Genomic DNA, 21,866 nt, shown 5'->3' on the forward strand with positions numbered 1-21,866 from the left:
CTGTTCCTTTAAGTTTCTCGCCCCAGAAAAGTTTTCAGGACTGAGCATATTGCCTTTTGCAGTTTCTTGGCAACAAGGTGCATTAACTAACTTATTTCATGGATGTTCCACAACATTAAATGGAACTATAAGTGGATAAAAAGTAAGATTCTTACTTACTGTTCTGTAAGTAATAAAAATTGTAATTACTGCTCTGGAATAAGAAGAATAAAACACTTAAAACAGGGCTGGTAAAATAATAACTTTGGTATACACTATACTTCGCTATAACAGCACGCCCCATTTTTTTTTCTTACCTATTGAGTAAACAAAGTTCTTCGTCTCACAGCATGTCATATTCTCAAGCTGTATTCCTCAGTACAAAATAATTAAGCTATTTTCCCTTTGCCTAAGATGTAGTGTATGTATGCAGGTATCTGGCAAGGATCAGCCAACAGGTCCAACATTTGTTTCTTCAATTTTGTACTGGAACTACAAGACTAATTGTAAATATCAACTAATGGAAGTCTATGGTACCCCAAATAGTCTCTATAGATATATGATTTAAACTCTTCCGTTCATGAAAATATGGTTTAGGATGCACTATGAATTACTATAATTTATAGAACCCTAAAAAAAAACTTTACCACATAGCTGAAAACTGTAAACTTATGGAGCAGCCATCTTGATCAATTGGGATCACGTTTTCCCTTGTGAAATTGGTATCATTCCTCCACATGTTCTCTACTCTTTTCCCTGTTCATGAGTCATGTGGAAGCTCCAACCTCCAGGTGGGTTTTCTCCCACTTCCCAAAAAACACGCCAGTAAGTGGACTGTCTAGTCTAAATTGTCCCTAGTTTGAATGTGTGCATGGTCCCTGTGACAGACTGGCATCTCATCCAGGGTGTATTCCCATCTGATGCCCAGTGTACCTGAGATGATACGTTGACCAGGATAAAGCGGTTACTTAAGATGAATGAATGTAATTTATTAATAAATAAGATTATTATTTGAACCAGCTATATAAAGATTTAGGAATATTCTGTATTTCTGGAAAGTTTTTGGGTGATACCGATTTCCATTAGAAGCAAATGTTGGACATCAAACACATGAAACTGTTCCTGTATCAAACACGTATTAGCTTATATTGTTATACAACTAACATTACTCGGTAGTTCGTAGTGTTTTGAGTGAAACATTTTACTGCATGCAGTATCAGATGTATAAGGTAATTTGATTTGTGCAAGCTATTTCAGGAAGCAGTGGCCAAACCAACCATAAATACATCAAAGTAGCAAATAAAGAGAAAAAAGACTCTAAAAATCGTTTCTCTGTGCCCTTATTTAAATCAGGACATTTTGGCCTGCTTTAAGCCCGTCCTGCAGAGTGCTGTGTCATTGAGATATATGGGCTCATTGCAGCTGATAAACAGCCAGGCAGCCAGAGGACACGGAGGTGCGGCAGAGAGCTACTCCTCACCATGTGCAGAGCTGCCAAACACTCAGCTCTTTAATTCTGCCTCACAGATATATCACACACTCTGCCCTCACCTGTCCTCTGAGGCTAAGTGATTGGCATCAAAGTACAGGGAGAAATTTTATATGGTTTTCCAGTATGTTTTTTCCCTAATGCAGGAAAACAACTGGACTGTAGTGAGCCCGTTGTATTGTACTTTGTCCTCCTAGAAATGACTGTTATTTCCAATCCGTAGAAAGTGACTCATTTGAGTTAATTGCCCTTGGATTTATTACTGCGTTAGCAACACGGTTTTCTGCACAGCTACAGTAATTATGTCAGATTGTTTTATGGCATGAGACTAAACACACAATTTAGCAGCACCACAGCAGCAGCAGCAGCAGCAGCAGTACACAACAACATTTCTGGGAATTCAGGGATCAGGCTGAGTTCGTGGAAGTCATTTTGCTCCGCTGGACACTGTTGGCTGTGGGCTGTGCACTCGCTCACTTCATGACCACTTTGCAATCATGTTAAGTCTTTCTATATTTCTATATATAAGTCTATATTTCTATATCTATAATTCTATAATAATGTAATCTAGAATCTGTAATATGGCCACTTTATTACTACACCTGCTCATTCATATAAATATCCAACCTGCCAATCATGTGGCAGCATTCCAGTGCCTACGATCATGCAGATTCAGGTCAAGGGCTTTAGGTAATGTTCACATCAAACATCAGAATGGGGAAAAAAATGTGATCTCACTGACTTTGACCGTGGCATTTTTATTCGTGTCAGTATTTCAGAAATTGCTCATCTCCTGGAATTTTCACACACAAAAGACTCTAGAGTTGTAGAGGGGCAGTTCTGCAGACGGTAACGCCTTGTTGATGAGAAAGGTCAGAGGAGAATGGTCAGACTGTTTCAAGCTGACAGGAAGGCTACAGTAACTCAAATAACCACTCTTTACAACTGTGATGAGTAGAAAAGTATCTCAGAACATATCGCACAACATCAAATCTTGAGGCAAATGGGCTACAACAGCAGTAGACCACATTCGGTTACATTCCTGCCAGCCAAGAACAGGAATCTGAAGCTACAGTGTACACAGGCTCACTGAAACTGGATGGTTAAAGATTAGAAAAATGTCACATGGTTTGTTGAATCTCAATTTCTGCTGCAACATGCCAACGGTAGAATGAGAATTTGGCATCAACAGCAAGAAACCATGGACCTGACCTGCCTTGTGTCAACACTTCAGGCTGGGGGTTGTGTAAGAGTGTGGAGAATCCACACTATTTGAGTCTGAGCCTATCTGAGTATTGTTGGTGACCATGTGCATCCCTTTATGGTTACAGTTTGCCCATTCTGTAATGGCTACATGAAGCATGATAATGTACCATGTTACAAAGCATCTTAAACTGGTTCCATGAACATGACAATGTGTTCAGTGTACTTCAAACGCTGTTCCCACCACCATATCTGACCCCAGGAGCACACCTTTGGGATGTGGTAGAATGGGAGGTTCGCAGCATGACTTTGCCGCTGAAAATTTTAAAGGAATGTTTCCAACACTCACTGATTACACTAGCAGTCTTGATAACTTAGAGACTTTGTCACTAGATTTGACAACTTTTAGATCCCTTTAGCAAGTTTAATTCAAAAAAGATCCTAGCAACAATTTGAATGACTTTTTGAGCAGAAGTTAGTGACTGTACTGAACTTGATATGGCTCTCCAGCTCACATGACAGCTGCTGATATACAAGTTGAGAGACCAGGTTCACTCGACTCACCATCAGTGTCTAGTGCCTGATCAATGCGCTTGTGACCAATCACTGATCACCATTGTACACAATGACCACTGATTAACACTGTTTCCCAACGACCAATCACTGATCAAAACTGTTTGTCCCACCCTCACACCCTCACTCAATTCATTCTTCGTTTTAAACACTCTTCTTGAAGAGTCATTTCTCATGAATACTCACTGTCACTGCTTCTTGTCTGTGTTCTTGATAGAAAGTATACTATTTTGTAAATGTGCAAAAGTTTAATTTGTAGTGCCACAACCAATGATGACCTCTTTCTATAAGAAATAAATTATAGAAAAAATAAATTCTATTGTTTTCTGTTCTAATAAAACTCTATTCTCTTCTATTGTATTATAGTCTAAGGGAAAATCCTCCTTCTTCATGCACCCTAATTTGTGATTTGATATACCAATGATCATGATGAATAAATTAATATGCAAATTAGTTGATTACATCATCCAGCAACTTCTAGCAATTTTTAAGCGTGCTTTAGCTACTTTCCTCAGAAAAGAGTTGGCAACACTGAACACTAGTAACCCGAAGGTTGCAGTTCAGAGAGCTACTGTAGGACCCTTAACCCTTAACTCTTCAGCTATATTCTTAGATTTGATACAACCTCACTTGTAAGTGGTTTGGATAAAGCTAACTGCCAAATGATAATGGCAGTTCAGGAGGTGGGGGTGGGCAATGAGAGTCATGCCTTTCTGACAGCAAGGTCGGACAGCTCATTTAAAGGGACCCCCTGTGGTCCCTTTAAATGAGGATTCAAAAATAGCCTAATTAATTCCCTTGTATAGTCTCCGTATAATCACTGCAATGTAAGTGAACAAAGACAAGGAAAAATTTGACATTTGTCCACTCTACAGTTTTTTTGACACATTTTCATCTTATTTTTATTTGTTGAGGAAATTTCATTACTTTTGTCAGGGATTTTGAATAAATGGATTACACTTTTTTGTCACTTCGTTTTTGACATAAAACAAGGGTCGTAGATGAATATTGGAAAAAGAACAGTTTTCATTAACAAAACTAACTCTGCACAAAATAGAGGAAAAAATGAACACAGTTAACAGAAACCCAAACACTACTATGAGTCTATGCACCACTGAAAAAAAAATCAGTTTGTTTTAAAACATAAAATCCCAGCTCACTGCTTGAGTTGTCTTTGGAAAGCAGTCCTGTTTTTATAACATTTGAATCATGAATCAAGCCAATGATTTCAAACTGTTTTCCAATTGCTATGTAAGGCAGTAGTGAAGTTCCTAGCCAGCTAAACAGCAGTCTCCTCCCACACTTCTCCTTTTGTCTTTCTCAGTATTGTTTCTCAATATATCTCAATTTTCTTGCTTAGTAAAGTAAAAGTGTGGACTTAATATAGCCCCCAGAGATTACTAGAAATGCTACTGCACAATACATGCATAGTACATGTCTGATTACAAGCAGCTAGCTAGCATAACTTGTAAACTCGTATCATTAGCAAGTTATGCAAATTTTCAATATTGAAAATATGGCACTTACAGATTAAATATTTCAACTCTACACTAAATTTATTAGAACCACAAGGCATTAACCAGTCATTCTTCTAACATGCTCTACTTTTCTCAGAAGAGCAAACAAAGACAGTCAAGAGTAGTCATTATCGAATAAAGCCGTAGCTCTTCCTGGAGGATCAAACTCGGCTGAGCAGTGCTGCGCCATGCTGAGTCATGACATCAGGACAAGGTGAAGGCAAATGGGCCAGCCACAGCTTCCGCATGACTCATGAACACGGAAAAGGGTAGAGAACATGTGGGTGCTATATTTACATTCAAGTGTAAATGACATAACTGTAATGTCCGGAATTTACTCTAACACACCCTGACTCCTGACAGTTTTATTTCAGAAGCTACTTATCATTAAAGCTTATTAAAAGCTAATGTAGTGCGTCATGGAATGCTCTTATGGTACCAAATTTGTAAAATACAATGAATGAATGTCACCCTGCAGTACCTTCATGAATGTGAACTTTACAATGGAAGTAACCTTCGCTAATAGCAGGACAAATTAATTATTAATACTGTAAGCTAGTGACTTAAATGGCGGACCACAGTAGCCCTCTCTCTTTCAAAGCTGCAGATGCCGTTGTGGTTAATGGAACGATGACATCATCCATTTAGTCCGAATGGCATCAGGGTTTCCTGCACCGTCAGTAGCGGATCAGGTTTCGCTGCCCAGACACGGAGCTGCTCCACACACTTAGTGAGTCACATTCAGAGCCTGGCCGTCTGCTGGCAGCCCAACCCAACCCTGCACCAACATGGCCACAAATTCGATCACTCCATCCAGTGCTGAGAGGCAGAGAGCTCTGGGTAATGGAAGTGAGATCATGCTTCAGGGATTTGAATTTCCTTGTGAGGATTCAGTCATCATTGCTGGGTTAGTGTTGCTCCATTTAGAAAATGGCATGACCGGTGAAATGCCTCCGTGCCTGCTGTAACGTCTGTTCAAACTGTATGGAAACTGCATTCTATACAGTGTAATGAGAGACTGTGTTTTGGTTTATATCTTACTGTAGTCATAACTAAAGCCATCATTTTCAGTTCTGCCAAGATGTCTGGAGGAAATGAGTGAACAGAATCTGAACAGTGGCATAAAGCCTGAACCCCCAGAAGAAGACATTATTAAATCTCACTTCGTCATGCCTATTTAGGTGCTTACTTCACTGTAAGAAAATGGCTGACTTATGGCTGTAACATGCTTCCCTTTCCCCAAAATGGGAGTGCTAATTGCAGGTTGACAGCACAGCATGTTCAGGCTACACCAAAGCCCAGAAATAGACACTGGAAATGAAAGCTAAGATATGAGATATAATGTACATGGCTGAGGTCATGTTTAAAAGTTAGATTAAGGAACTGTGTGCTGGTCCAGATAGGTTATGCTTCAGCTGTGGGTTTGATTTATTATGTATATTAATAAAATGTATATTAATACAATTAACTGTATGTTGAGTGCAAAAGTTTAGACACCATTAGGACAAAATGAAGAATGCAAAGAAAGTCAGTTCAGCGAGGTTTCACTGATGTTCCTTCATTATCACAAGTACCAAAAATGGCCACATAGTGTAGATATGAATAGTGAAATGAACAATGATATTAGATCAAAAGATTTGCATTTTCTTTCTGAATTTGATATAAATATTCCCTAATAACATGTATGTCCACCCTTTGTCTTTGTAACTACCTCCTTCATGTTCTGAAAGCAGCTTGTTGCAAGATATTTCATTTTTGGAATGAAACTTATTGGAAACTCATTTCAAAATTTGGCATATAGTTTAAATATTTCAATATAGTGGAGGCCGTGTTTATTATACGAGTGCATGCTTTTGCCATGTCCCTGTCCATGTTTCTATAATTATCTATGTTTTATTGTATTATACTAAGCTTTTAATGCAAGGAAAAGGCTAATTAAAGGTATTATTATTGTTTGTCTAAACAGTCTTTGAACCTTCTTAGTGGTTAAAAGGTGCTAAGGTTGCAATATGAATAAAGGAATTATCATTGTTATTTCAATTCTGATTCATATGTGGTGCCATCATTGCATATGTGGCAATACAAGTTCAGAATGAATAGGTTTGGTGATAATCTTGCAAGAGATTCATCCATTCAAGCACATGGTTACGACTGTGGCATACACTAATAAGTGGAATTGTGTGTAAAGGTTATTGTAGAACACTGTATACAAATATACAGCGCCTTGCATGCATATTCATCCCCTCAACATAAACACAACTTTGGAAGGCCTCAAAGTTTGTTAGGACAAAATTTTCAGAAAGTATCAAGCAGGGATTGAATGCAGCACCATTAAATCCATTATTTATATGGATTATAAATATAAAGAATATGGTACAATCGTGACTCTGTCTAGTGGAGGTCATCCACCAAAAATCAGAGCCCGAGGAAGGAGATCATTAGTCAGAAAAGCAACCAAAGTAACAATTTTTTTTGTTTGTTTTTACAATATATAGTTTTTACAATATATAATCCTGTTCTATAAATATACCAGAGTCTCCATCTACAAGGCCTTCACACACACCAGCTCTCAACCCAAATGAACACCTATGGGAGATATTGGAGTGAGATGTTCTCTGCCACTAGAGCAACTTGCTCTCCACTACCATCGTCCAAACACTAATTGAGGGAATAATCTTTGGGAAGAACAGTGTCCACCCCCCCCAGTTCTAAGGACTTGTAGAATATATGCCATTGAAGCTTTCCTGACAGCTCATGGTGGCCCAATTAAGACACTATGTTGGTTTTCCTTTAATTTGTCACCTGTCTGTATTTAAGCTATGGTCTTCAGTGTTAACATAGCCTTGTTTCTCTGAACACACCTCTCTTGTTGTCTCTGTCCATTCTTACTGAAACACCATGTTTAGCTTGAGAGTGGATGTAGGCCTGGTTTAGCCCTTGTAACCAGGGAAACTGTTCAGCCACAATGGAATCCCTCCTTCTTGCTGATATGTTGTTGCCACATACAGACTAAACCCTCTTTTCACACCTTCTGGGGTTCTTATAATGAGCCCTCTCAAGGGAGACACAAGATATTCAGACATGGCTGATCATTATGATTCAACAGTGTCCTACTTGTGTTTCCAGAAAAACATGTCCCTGAACTGTACCTGTCACTAAGAGCAGGGTTGCCAAAACATCACAGAACTTGTTTTAATTCCATCCCCTGGGCCTTTGGCCTCTTCCAATAACACTCACTCAGCCTTTTCCTGATCACGCATCACCTACAGCTGTGCCACGGTGACTGCAGTGAGGGATGGCGAGAAGAGAAGAGATTGCGCTATGTGGGTGAAATGGAGCCTCTCCAGAGGGCTTTGGGTTACCCTATCATCTCAACTGGCAGCGGTGGGGCTCTGTGGTCCTCCTGGGCAGCTCTGTTCAAGCTTTTTAAAGCCACATGTGGAGGATAGGGTTGCCAGAGCTTTTCTTTCGTTCCTCGCAGGTCAGGCCTGCTCCAGTTTCCAGCTCTATTTCAGACACACTTCGGCTGCCTCGACTTTAGACAGCCTACACAGATGGCACACAAAATGATACAAATACAGTAGAAGACAAAGACAAAACAAAATGAATGTGCATACATAAAAAGTAGATAATATGATAATGCAGAAAAATACTTGTCATGCATCGTTTTTGTTTTCATTTATGCCAAGAGCAAGAAATGTAGATTGTTTTTTTGCTAACGGAGTGACCATTTGCTCGATGAGAAACTGATTAGAGATCATGTTGTCTGGCTCAGAATTCATCAGCATAAATTAGAAGGCACCACCTGTGCGGACGCATATTAATCATCTCGCTGTCCACATTTTATTTTCCCTCTACTGCTCTCATCCATATCTGAGTGGGTTTTCAGCCTCTTCACGCTGATGTAAGACTGGCTACATCTACACAACCGTAAAGCAGCTGCATTTCCTGCCGACATAACTATAAAGAGAATAGTGTGATTTATGACTCATGGTGGTTTGTTAGCTGGGAAAAAAATCTCTCTTTTCTATAACAGTTGAAGCAACGGTCAAATGTTAAATAGTTAATCCTAAATGGTTCCCTGGTCTCTATATAATAATGGCTTCTACACCCGTTGTAGTGTATTTTGTCCCACAGGAAGCCAAAAGATGAGGTTTCTGCTTAGCTATTTCACTCAATAACCAGAAATACGGAAGCAAAACACAAACATACACTATAAGGTTACTTGGTTTTCAAGAGAACTAGGGTAAAGAAACTCAAAATATTTCCGAATTCGATAGGCCACACTGCTTTTAAAGTCTCTTATCATAATTCGCCACATGAGCACAAACCGACATTTTTTCTAAAGGCCACGTGTGATGACATTCCATCTAACCTTAGAAAAAAAACTCCCTTATAACGGCAATGCGAAATCCCCGGCTTACACACTTTCACTTCTGCTGTATCACTTTCAGTTCCGTGTCTCAGAAACCGCCTGCATGTACCAAAAAATACGTACAGTAGCACAGAGGTGGCTGCTTTGGACATGGCCTACTGCAACCACGAAAGGTTTTTTTTTGTTAGTTTCAGTTGGTGTTGAAATGAAGATAGTGTTCAGACTTGACTGATATCACAAGAAAGTTGGAAAGCATGCGGTTAAGGTCACACGTCATATCGTAAGCACTTTTCCTCCAAACACAGGGTGAGCTGGGGGTTTTACAAGGCCTGTTTTTTCGTCACGTCCGGTCGTGGTTCACGGCTAGTCAAGTGCAACTGAAGACCAACAACATGAGTCTATAAAAATGTCTCTCCAATGTCGTTCTCTCCATTTCTTCCCTCCTGCTCCCCAACAGCAAGCGAATATTTCGCTCATACATAATTAAAAGCTGGTTTGGCTCCATTAAATTGGGGAAAATAATTTCTTGGCTCATTACAGCTGCCATATTCAAACACGAACACCAATTTTTATGCTTTATATTTGTGTTCACTTTGAACTTCAGCAAAACTTTTTCTTTAATCTGATAAACATCTGTTAGTCCAGCAGACTCTGTGCATTGCACCAGAATAAAGTGTCAGAATTTTGGCTTAGTTTTCTAGGCTGATTATATGATCTTACAATATTTCTCACAACTAATGAGCCACAACTGACCATAGATAATAATAGATGCTGCAATAGAGTCCAAAGACTTACAGAGTCTGCTATCAACAACTGGTTTTATTTCATCATTGCTACTTGTACAATTTTACTTATTATTCAAGAAGAATTATATATATATATATATATATATATATATATATATATATATATATATATATATATAGTAAATAGGAGGGCATTTGGCATTTGTCTCCCTTGAAGATAGCAGATTTTATACGGATCACAGGTAGTAATGTACTGATAACAGATAACATGACTGTGAGTTATTAAATAAATTAAATCTGTGATATATTTAAAATATTCCCAGCAAAGGGCATTTGAAAAGTGAAAAAACTTTGGCAGACTTTAATTAATCTATTACTGTTGATTGCACTCTATGACAGAAAAGTGATTTCATCTAGCAAAAAGTTTTTAAAACTGTCGTGGGTGTAAAGATTCAGTCAATGGTCAGGTTTAATCAAAGGTCTAAACTATTTTCAGTTCCACCCATATGCCCCTGGTCTGTTCAGTTGGTACCTTATCAAAAAGGCTAACCAATTTAAGAAAAGGTACTTACTTAGTATGAGTCATCTGGCAATGGAATTAGTTGCAAACTATTGGATCACAGACCTGTTTCTGTATGATAACATACTTTACCGTCTGGCAGAAATTCACTATAATACACCTACTAAACCTGGTAGTTACCTTGTGATTTGAATCATGTGAAGTTAATCAAGAAATTACCAAACTATAGCACAGGTCTTTTGAATTCTCAAATTTGATTGGTCAGAATGTTTGGTTCATTATCTATAACAGTAGCTCTTACAGTAATTCTGGTGACATGCTTACAGGAATGCTTTACAGCCGGATAAAAATTATGATGTGTCTTCTTTAATAAATGAAAAAATTCACATATTTACAATTTATTTTAGTTTAATTTAATTTGAATCTATTTATTTCTGTTAAGCTGCTTTGTGACAATGTCCATTGTTAAAAGTGCTATTTAAATAAAATGGAATTGAATTGAATTGCTGTGGTATAAGAGAAATAAAACATGTTGGGAACAGTTCAGGATGTGCTGCTAACTTCAAGGTCGTATTGGACCTCCATTTTGCATTGTGCCTCCGCACACCAGCCCACTATGTTTTATTCCATACTTAATAGACTCTGACACGTTAGCAATGAAGGTGGCCACCTATGATATGATTTATTCAAATGGCAACACATGTGCACTCCTAATCCAACTACTATGTCCTTAAGTTACTATACAAGTCAAGTCCCTAAAAGGGTCCAGAGGGGCCCTTGCTCTGGTCTCTGGAACTCTGGCCACCAAATTAAATGACAAAAGTAGCATTGTAAGCTGTAGTAGAATAACTTGAAGAATATCATTTAATCATATGTGTTTATTTAGCCTATTTACACAAGAGAGAATTAAAAATTCAGTAAAACTCGTTGCGTTTATGGGTCTCATATCCTCAAGTCAACTCAAGTTTAGTCATAGTTATGAGACAAGTACTACATAAGTACTACATCTCATTGTTATGTTTTATTCTGCCTACTGCTATCACTTTTTATATTAGTGAAGGATGATGTAAACATGTGAGAAATGTAACTTGTCAAATTTGAAGTGGTTTTTGATAAATGATGCAATAATAAAACAGCTCCTGGTAGTGGACTCAGGATTTTTGGATCCTCACAATAACTGGATAGAAACACAATTAAACATGAGGATATGTTAGACGATATGAGGTATAATGTCAAACGTGATGTGCTTTGTTATGTATGGTAGGATGCAGCTTGATTTGCTGACATAGGGCACCCCAAACAATTTTGAATATGGGAAAAACAGCCTTCGCAGGAATCATTAAAGACACCAACCATGCTGGCGCCTCAGAAGACAGAAACCTACCATAAAGCATGCTTCCTGGTTGTCATGGAAATGCTGAATGGACCCACATGGTGTTAGCAGCACAGAGTGTTTCTCTCTGACCAGGGTTCCACCTCATCTGCATTCAAACCGCCTCCACCATATGGGTACGGGATGCAGCCCTCCACCTGGGTTTCCATAGCAACATGCTGTATTTACAGGGTCCTTGTTTGAGGCAGGTGTGTGTGTCATGGTTCTACCTGACTATGCTGAGGATTGTGATGAAGCTCAGGCATGTTTCTGCTAAACGTCAGCAACCTGCAACTGCTGCCCTGGTCTCATCAGCACCATAACACGCTCCATTAGCGCACGGCACATACAAGGGCACTGCTGTGTGTGTGTGTGTGTGTGTGTGCATGTGTGAGTGTGTATGTTTATTCATTAGAAAACACAGGAAATTATGTAGTGCACTTTTATGGGTTAATGAGATTATGGATTTGTGTGTTAAGTATTGGCTAGAGTTTACGTGTTAAAAGAAGAAGGTGGTGAAAAATCTAACGTTACACTTTTTTTTTTCCTTGCTCCAAATGGACACAAAGAGTCAGGACATAATAGTCAAGAGTTCAGTGACTGTAGTGTTGTATTAACACTTAGAAGCTTTTATAGCTAAAGAGGGGCTAATGTAGCTAACAAGTCATGAATTCAATTTTCAGAACCAGTGCTGTTTTTTTGTAAAATAGTTTATTTAAAAATGAAATGTAGTCATCTGATGCAAGTATATAAAGATTTATGAAATGTAATTCTGAAAAGAGATTTTGAGTGAAGAAGCAACAAAATTTGAACAACAACCATGTCTTGGTTAATAAATTACGTTTAACAAAATTCTGAGAAAACGACATTTTGCTTAGTGTGTATCTGTGATTCTCCAAAGAGAGTCTTAAAATGCTACAACAGGGTACAATATTTTCCTCCATTTTCCTATATATGTGCTAGCAAATTCTTTTGCTTCCTTTTTCTGCAGTAATGTGACAAACGAGGCTAGTCATGTGTGTATAATAGCAGTGCCTGTAAAGCCAGTTCAGAGCCACAGCACGAGGAGGGTAGGGCCACGAACAAGCCAGTCATTGTGTTGGGGAAGTGGCGGAGATGTGGAGAGTTACCCAAACACCTGCGCCAGCCCACATGTTCACACGCACAGACAGCCAGTCACAGAGGACAAAAAGCCCTGCAGGACGCCCGGCCAAACGAAACTAATTCATCATGACCTGGAATAGTGCAATGAAATTGGTCAGAGAACAGAGCAATTCTAAGGGGAATGTAAATTTTGTGACATAGTGATTGAAATCACCACAAGTAACAACCAGTTATAATTTAATATTTATGCATAACCAATGTCTTACTCCTCCCTACCTTTCAAAGAAAAAAGACATATAAAAAATAAGGGTCAGTTTCTGACATTCACATCATCTTAGTAGCTGTTAAATATAGACAATGGTATGAAATATAGGCTGGGGCTGATTTTTTTCTAGCCCAGACTGTAGATTCATACAGCCTTTCATTTATAGTTGTGCCAATTTGTGTGAATTGGGGTTAATTTATTTACGCTGCATAACACATCATCAGCAGTAACTGAGAAAGTGCACATGAAATACAATAACGTGTGTAATAAACAATCAAATCAAAGTACAAATTATATGAAGGGAGAAAGGACAGTACGGTATGTTGGGTGTGGCTTGAAAAAGAAAGAGCTGGCTCACAACAAGCACAGCTTTTCTTTGGCGTGCTTGCTATTCAGAAGAGACACGGCTTGATTACGGTGTTAAAAGACTTGATTTAAACAAATAGCAATCGTGAATTGTGTTGCCAATCTGTCTTCCAATGAGTGTGTGTGTGTGTTCCTGTGTATATGCATAATAGTTTTATGCCTATGATGAGGCATAAATGCTGTGCTGTAAGGCTCAATCAAAAAGATTTCATAATAGTAATTCTGAGTAGCTGGTAGGTGGTAGAATTTTTTTAGCCCTCCCATGCAACATCCTGAACAGCTGTCACTCTTCTTGTCTATTTATCTCTCTATTACACACATTTTTAAATTTTTTAAAATGTATTCACAGTAAAGACATGCTGTTCATTTGAGACACACTGGTAATTGCGGTGCTTCACTAAATCTGATATTAAAAAAGAAATAACTACAAATTAGTTAATACTCAAAATAATAAATTGTGTACTGACTACTGATTTAGTAACTTTGTATAGTATACAGCTTGGGAATCGACTTCACATTGCATTATGGGATTGATTTCCCATTTTGTGTGCAAGAGCTATTTGTTTACATTAAGCAGATGATGTGAACGATCTACTTTGACAGATAACACTGCGTGACGTGCTTAGAGAAAACGCAGAATAATAAGCACTTAATAGGAATACACTTACAAAGGGCACAAAAATGTGATGTTTTCAGGAATTTATATTCTTAGACACATTCAAAGACCAATTAAAGCAGTACTCTAGCATTTTTAAATTCTCTCAATCTCTATCTGTCACATCTTTAGCATACACCTTATTACCACAGACAAGGTTTTCACACATTTCACTGTAATGAGAAAACCTGTCTACTCAAAACCCATTTATATTGGAAGTTTTAGGGCAGTTATTTAATTCCATGAATAAATGTTTGAAATATGTGATAATACAATACAAATGCAAAACATGAACTGTTATAATGTAACAATGAAGGTTCTAGGATGCTATACAGACACAAGAGAAGGTCCTGCTATGAAAAATAAAGTACTTACACATTCCAGAAGACACTTCTGTGTTTACTTGGAGTAATATTGACTATACAGGTAACATCTAGCCAGAAATTATTCTTTAAACAATCTTTGAAATGACAAGATATATAGATTTTGAGCTCACAAAAACCTTTCACAGAATAATTCAATAAAACATTCTCTAAAAAAAAATAAGCCTGTTACATAAACCCCTAATGGCCGCCCCAACGAGTGCCCTTAGATTTCTATTATTAGTGAGTGTTATTTTCTCAGTACAGAGAAATGTGTCGAAATTGTTGTCTGTGGACTTGGCACATATGCTACAGATGTAGTAGATAGATATTTGGTTGAAAAACAGTGGAGTATTCCTTTAAGTGCTCACAAAACAACCCCACCAGACTGGTATTATTTATTTGTTATTCGTTCAGTTGTACAAAGAGATCAAATTTTATTTCTGAATTAGTGGTTTATCAATGAGCATCTTTAGTGATGGGACAGAAATTTCCTGCTGTACAATTCACAGTGGTGATAAAGAGCAGAATTTGAGTTGTCACATTGATCTTTTTGTTGCTGAAGTAATACTGAAGCTCAGGCTTTGAATAGAAGCAGCAGCTCCCAGCTCGACACAAAATGTCTAATGCTCGGCTTTCTCTTTTATGCGGTAGGATACTGCAGCAGCCTGATGACAGCTTGGCCTCGGTGCAATATCACATCTCTCTCTCATGTCCTTTTGTGCCAGCACTGCCAGCCATTCCACCCTGTGCCAGCGAACAGACTCATTATGCTGCTCTCTCATATTGTGCCATCTCCACACATTTTTGCAAGGACCTCTTCCTCTTTCTGTTCATTGCCATCTAGCCATAATCTAACATAACCTCTTTTTCTGTCTCATTCTCACACAAAAAACATTTCACTGCACCCAGCCAAAACACATCACCAGACATGCTCCATTCTGAGATAGATAAGCCGGGTGTTCCTTCCTATAGATATGCCTTGTTCCAGGAAAACTAGCTGGCAGGGCATCAGAGAGATCTGGCACATGCATGACTGAGATCATTAAGGCACAGTGATTACACCACTCAGCTTGGAAATAAAAAGCACATACTGCAGATAGCTGTCTGATTTCCTTCTTAGAATAACTGACAGAGATGGGTTGAGGGGTCAGTTCCTGATATATCTCCTGTAATCTGAACTGCTAAGGGCTGAAGGACCAAAAGTGGCCTTGGATCAGTTTCCGCATGTGTACGGTTCAAACAAGGCAACTGTGGGAGATACTGTTTCCCTCTCACACTGGCAGACATGTGTTGCAATGGCTGTGGTGACACTGCAGTGGCTTTCTTTATCAGAGACACCAATGAGGGAAGAGCGAAGAGCACAATTTGGTAACACATAGCACATGGCAAAGCACAGAAGTTGTTTTTACTTGCTCTAAATGTATCCTGTAATCTTCCTGTAATTACTGTAATCTATAAAACAAATTAAAACTTCACTGTGTATCTGAATGCAGTAACTTTATTGGAGCAGCCATCTTGGACAATCAGAAAGACATATTTCCTCCACATAAGTTGGTATCCTTCCACTCTCTGGGTTCTGCCTCCCTTAGTTTAAAGGCGAAATTGTTCCAGAAAATTGGTAGTTCATCTAAGCCAGACCTCTAGCATTTACTAGAGAGTCTGATGTGTTTTGTTAATAAACGCAGCCAAAAACCACATACTTTTACAGAATGAGGTCATTTGATTGGCAAGGCAGATGACCACAGAACTTTTTCTGTAACTCAAAGGCAAACATACAGGATTATCTTGATTACTTACCACCAATGACTTCAATAAAAAAAAACTTTTTAATAAGACTGGATGTTGGAGATTTTGTCAATCCAGTGACTATATTTTGCTCTGAAGTAGATTGTGTAGATTGTGTAGATTGTGTAGATTTTTTTCCCTCCTGTAAACTGGTAAGTGCAGGGAGCCAATCAGATTGCAGCCTTCAATATTCTGAAGCATGTGGCCAGAAGAGTGTACAAAAGATATCACATGCTCTGGAGTTCCACTTAAAGCCATTAATATGTAATACCTCGGCTATTTTGTTGATTTAAAAATGATATTAGCTTAATGATTTGCCAAGTTTGAAGCAAGATTTTGGCTTACACTTACAGAAAATGCTTGTTAGCTATGTAAGTCTCATACATCTAGTGCAAATCTCAGAAAGTAAAACGTCGGACAAATTGTGCCAATTATATTTCCCCCTTTAAAGGAAACAGTTATGTTGTGCACACACTAGTACACCTCCTTTTGAGCCTCCCTTCTGAGGTTAATGTTTACATGACAGTTCCTCAGGGACTACACACATGACTCATAAACCTATTACATACACACACAAGTGACAAATGCAATGGGTTATAGTGCTTGTGCTTTATTCTATCTCTCTCTCTCTCTCTCTCTCTCTCTCTCCATCTTCCACTCTTTTTCACTCTCCAGTGAGTGAGGGCTTATGTTAAGCCAGGACTGAGAGCAGGCGGGTCCTGGTTGTGGCAGGCCGAGCTATTTACAGCAGGATCGTGACCCCATCACTGAGGCTTTATATCTGTGCCAGTGAGTTCACACCAGCTGGGCACAGCTTAACAACATGGTCACATGGTTTCGCTGCCATCCAGCCCAAAGCCCTCAGCAATGGATGATGGACCGTGTATGTGTGAGTATGTGGTGGACAAAGAACGAATTGGTGAATGGCCCTCATTTTGCTGAGTGACAGACATCCATGTTTTCACAAAGGAAGAACTTAGTAAATTCTCTTTGATCAGCCAATAACAAACCTGATCATGTGACATCACTATTAGCCTTTTCGCATCCTTGCATAATATTGTGTTTTAAACAGAGCACTATGGTAATATTAGTCAGCTATTCTGTTTGCTTAAATCATTTTTAATGTTAATATTTGATGTTAAGTACCTAAGCCAAGTTCACTAGCAGATCGAATTATTATTAGTCTAGCAATTATTTTGTGTCATTAAAATTAGTTGTTTGATAACAAGCGTGGCTGTTTTAATTAAAAATAGTAGCCAAGTTAGCTTACAAGCTAGCTACCTATATTATATGGAAAGATATTTATTACATAGTACAGTACATTTTTACAATATATGAAAATGGCCAAAAATCTTCAAGGAAATATATTCTGAAATACTGTACTAAAATCTGTTGTGTTTGACCTGTATACATTTTTAATGTTCAAATTTGTCTTCAACTCTGTGTATGGACCTCTTATCTTAGAACTTGACTTGCTATTTCATTCAGTCACGCACTTTTTTACTACAAATTAATATCAAATACATGCACACAAACACACGCAGAGATGTATACAATATATGCACACAAACATACAAAGTCCGCCCCATGGCATAAGCTGTTGGATAATCTGGCCAGGTCCAAATCCTCCTTCACCTTCATCCTAAAACCCTGAGACAGCACACACACGCACACACACACACGGCTAGCTCTCAGCAGGGGCCTGATCTAAATGGGGTGAGGTGTCACTGCATGAGATTTCCTGCTGCAGTGACACCTGGGACGCAGTGCAGTCTGGACCCTAATAATGAACCAACACCAGCACTCAAAATAGACCTGTTCTACATTCAGCACCACTGTGCCCTTCAGACACCTACTACACACACACACACACACACACACCAATCCAAACCATTAGCACACATAATTTAATGTCCTTTTTAGTTCTGACCTTATTTTAGTGCAGAGGAGTCACGCACTAGTCAAGGGCTTTAAATGACCCAGAAATTCTTTCCATATATTTCAGTAACAGAGCAGATATGGGACAGGTGGCTCATGATAGTTTCAATTTTACATCTAAGCTAGGCTGTCACTGAATGAATCACTTGGCTCTCTTCTAAGTGTGTTCAGCTGATGAAATTTTCCAGCCATATGGATCATAGATTGTTATCGCAGTCCTAGGCTTTGTGGACTGCAGAAACAGAAACTGGAAAACAGAAAAGGGAAAATTTCTCTTTTTCATTTAAGTGGATGGCTGATGTGGAAGGGCTGTGTCCCACTATTTACACGGAGGGATGATCATTAAAGCCAAAGGATGTTTTTGGTCTCATGAGAGGTTGCTGTGGCTTTTTAAAGTCAGCCGTCTCGGGCTGAGCGATAAAGGAGGCAAGCCTTCACACGATTTCACTGGCCTCTCTTTCTCTGCTCTCCTCTCCCTCCCTCTCTCTCTCTCTTCTCATCTCTCGCTATCTTTCATCCGATACGCTCCAACTACTGTTTTTCAAAGAGCCCTGAAAGTAGGACACAAACTTTAGGATGGGAAAGAGAGAGAGAAGGAGTGAAAGAGAGAGAGAGAGAGAGATTCACACACACACGCACAAGAAACAGCGACAGAATTAAAGTATAGCGTATAACATCACAGATGTTCTCAAGAATAGTTGACACTATGCATAAATAGAATTTAATCTAATTTCTCTGCTTAACGTGCTGTTAGAACAACGTCATCCGTCTTTCACCTCAAATGAATATGGAGCAGGTTGTCAACTCTTTTATCAACAGTATTTCTATCATCATATTAGTTGTCTAAAAGTTTTTGTATTCCTGAACATGTGACCATACAATGTTTATGTGTGTGTGTATGTGTACACGTACAGTATGCGTATGTGTGTTTAATACCTGCAGTAAGACTGAGATAAGATTAGGTTGTTTGAGGGCAGCAGGACTTCTGGCACTTTTGGCCCAGTATGCCAGCTCTTATCAGGAACAGGAGGAAGGTGGCTCTAGCCCTGATGAAGCATGAAGATAAGATAAGGCTGAGGCCACAGAGTCACATGGCCACCTGATTCATGTTGTCTATAATCGCTAACCTGTGGGCTGCTGTGTCTCCTAGAAATCCATCATTCTGCAGCATCCCTGTCCTGGAGAGTCCCACAAAATCATAAAGAATGTAAAACTTTGACACATTAATGATATTCTTCTCAATAGCATCATCAATGAGAAATGTCAGTCAGGCTTCAAATTCAGGTTACAGTACCAACCTGATGAAATACTGATGAGAAGAAGGTTCTTCTTTTGGTCCTTAGTCCTGCATTTGATGCAACATACTGTCTTGACATGGATTAGATTGGAATTTTTCCACATATTTGATGAATTTGTTTCTAAAAAAGAACAATATTTGTTGGGGTATTCCTCAGAGAACTATCATTCTCTCCCATCTGGCATTAGCCTGGTCTTCTACTATGAAAAGATATTTTATAATATGTTCTGAAAAAAACTTTAGTCAGTGCAACTCACAAAAAATAAATCAATTGTGATTAATCAATCAATAAATAAATCAATTGCAATTAATTTTGATCCACTATTTGGTTGATAATTAAGGAATAAAACATGATGGGGCATGCTGTTATAGGAAAAAAAAATCAGTGGCTGGATGGTGTGATGAGGCTCAATGTGAAAAGGAGTTATTGTTACCACCCTGAAGTTGATTATTTTCCAAGAACAGCAAATCCCAAAGTGTTTTATTCCTCTTATACAATGACAATTTGCCAACGATTAGAAATTTTATTTATTAATGAATGATGTCATACTTTTTTTTTTTTTTTTTTTTTTTTACCATTAATAGCTACATTTAATGTTGTGGACCATCCATGAAAGAAATTAGTTCCTGTTACCAGTATACATTATAATAACGCTATAAACAGTTACTCCCTTACCAGCGTGTCTTTTCCTCTCTCTTGAAGTAATAAGACAAAAACTGGAGCTTGTCATGTTACTGCGACACCGCAAAGTGTAAAGATCTCTCTTTCCTGTGCCAGAAAACATACTGATCATTACAAAGGGCTGACGCTGCACACTATTTCCATAAATGTTAAATAAACAGCTTCTAACAGAAGGTTTTATAATATCAAGAGTTAGCTGTTTTCCCTTTGGTAAATAACATGTTTGTGTAAGCTGTTTATTATTAGCTTTGGATTATATGGAGCGTTCACCATACAAGTCCCTGTGAATGAATTGTTACTATAGAATGATAACGTACCAGAACAATAGCATTATTATAAACCTGTGATTTGAATTACAGCCAGCACTACTGTCAGGGCTGCTGTTATAGCGCTGTAGTATAAAATATTTATTTAATATTTATAAAAACGTTTAGTGTAAGCAATATTACTAAGTCTATTACTAATAGCAATATTACTAAGTCATACAGGAAAATGAATTAGTAAATGAATTAGTCTGCTTATAGAAGAAATGTTATCAGAGCGGGTTAAACCAGTGCGGTCTAATCTAATCTGAGAGGACATGACAGGGAGGTGATTTACAGATATCTGGCTGACAGGAGCATATTAATATCCACACAGGAGTCTCCAGATAAGCATCAGTTAATATTATAACATGAGGGGGAAATCTGTCCCTTATTAGATTCTTGCGTCACAATCACGGGACTGAAGAATCTTCACATGCCCTCATTGTGTCAAGACATCTGTGAGGATCAAAATGTCTTCATATACCCATTAATGATGTGTTTTGGACTCCATTTCTGAACACGAGGCTTCATTTTTTCCACAATTGGCCTACATGGTGTGTCCTTCAAACTCGCCCTAGGACTGGAGATAAGAATCAGTGTTTAGCTAAATCTGACATTTCAGACCAAGATGCTATCAAAACCGACATGGGGAGCAATACGTTAACAATGGTTGTCACTAGAAAATAAACCAATAACACAGACGGTAAAATAAATGGCTGCAATTCGATGTTAGTATTGGCTAATCTGTTCTGCTGTAGGCCTGCAGGACTTGCAGGTCTCTCTGTATCTCTCTCCCGGGGATCGGGTTGTTTTAGATACTGGCAATTGTACATATTATATACGTATATATATATATATATATATATATATATATATATATATATATATATATGTGTGTGTGTGTGTGTGTGTGTGTGTGTTTGTCGCTATGATTATTTATAGAGGGAGTGAAGCAGCTGCTGTGACACCTTTGGGAAGCTGTTTGCCCCAACAGCAGCCAGCGCTGAAAGCTCAGGATTTGCTTGGTGCGTGTGTGTGTGTGTGTGTGTGTGGCCATGAGCCTTACTTAGGGGACTTGGGGACTAAAAGAGGCAGCCTATCCTCCATCTTTCACTTTCACAGTGTCCAATACAGAGAAAGAAAGACAGACAGAAAGAAAGAAAAACAGACAGACACACACACACATACACTTAAGGGGCTGTCTTTCCACTCATATTACAATAGCTATGCTACCATCTCTGCTAAATGACTTCTAAGTGATTCCTAAGCTGCCTTTATAACAGAATTGTAAATGGTGTTGGTATTAATATAAAGTACATACAAGTATGTA

The 21,866-nt window shown here is 38.4% G+C and overlaps 1 long non-coding RNA gene across 1 annotated transcript in view; it reads right to left on the reverse strand.

Annotated features, from left to right (window-relative positions):
• LOC113536470 (uncharacterized) overlaps nt 1–21,450 on the reverse strand; it is a 28,118-nt gene extending 6,668 nt beyond the window's left edge. Inside the window, exons 1-4 of the long non-coding RNA XR_003403681.3 lie at nt 20,226–21,450; nt 19,551–19,670; nt 19,380–19,430; nt 19,189–19,298 (exon numbers count right to left, since the gene is read on the reverse strand). This is a non-coding gene — a long non-coding RNA (uncharacterized LOC113536470). The remainder of the gene's footprint in view (nt 1–19,188; nt 19,299–19,379; nt 19,431–19,550; nt 19,671–20,225) is intronic.
• Nucleotides 21,451–21,866: the final 416 nt, after the last annotated feature.

Source organism: Pangasianodon hypophthalmus, chromosome 11, assembly GCF_027358585.1.
Source record: "Pangasianodon hypophthalmus isolate fPanHyp1 chromosome 11, fPanHyp1.pri, whole genome shotgun sequence".
Taxonomy (NCBI): domain Eukaryota; kingdom Metazoa; phylum Chordata; class Actinopteri; order Siluriformes; family Pangasiidae; genus Pangasianodon; species Pangasianodon hypophthalmus.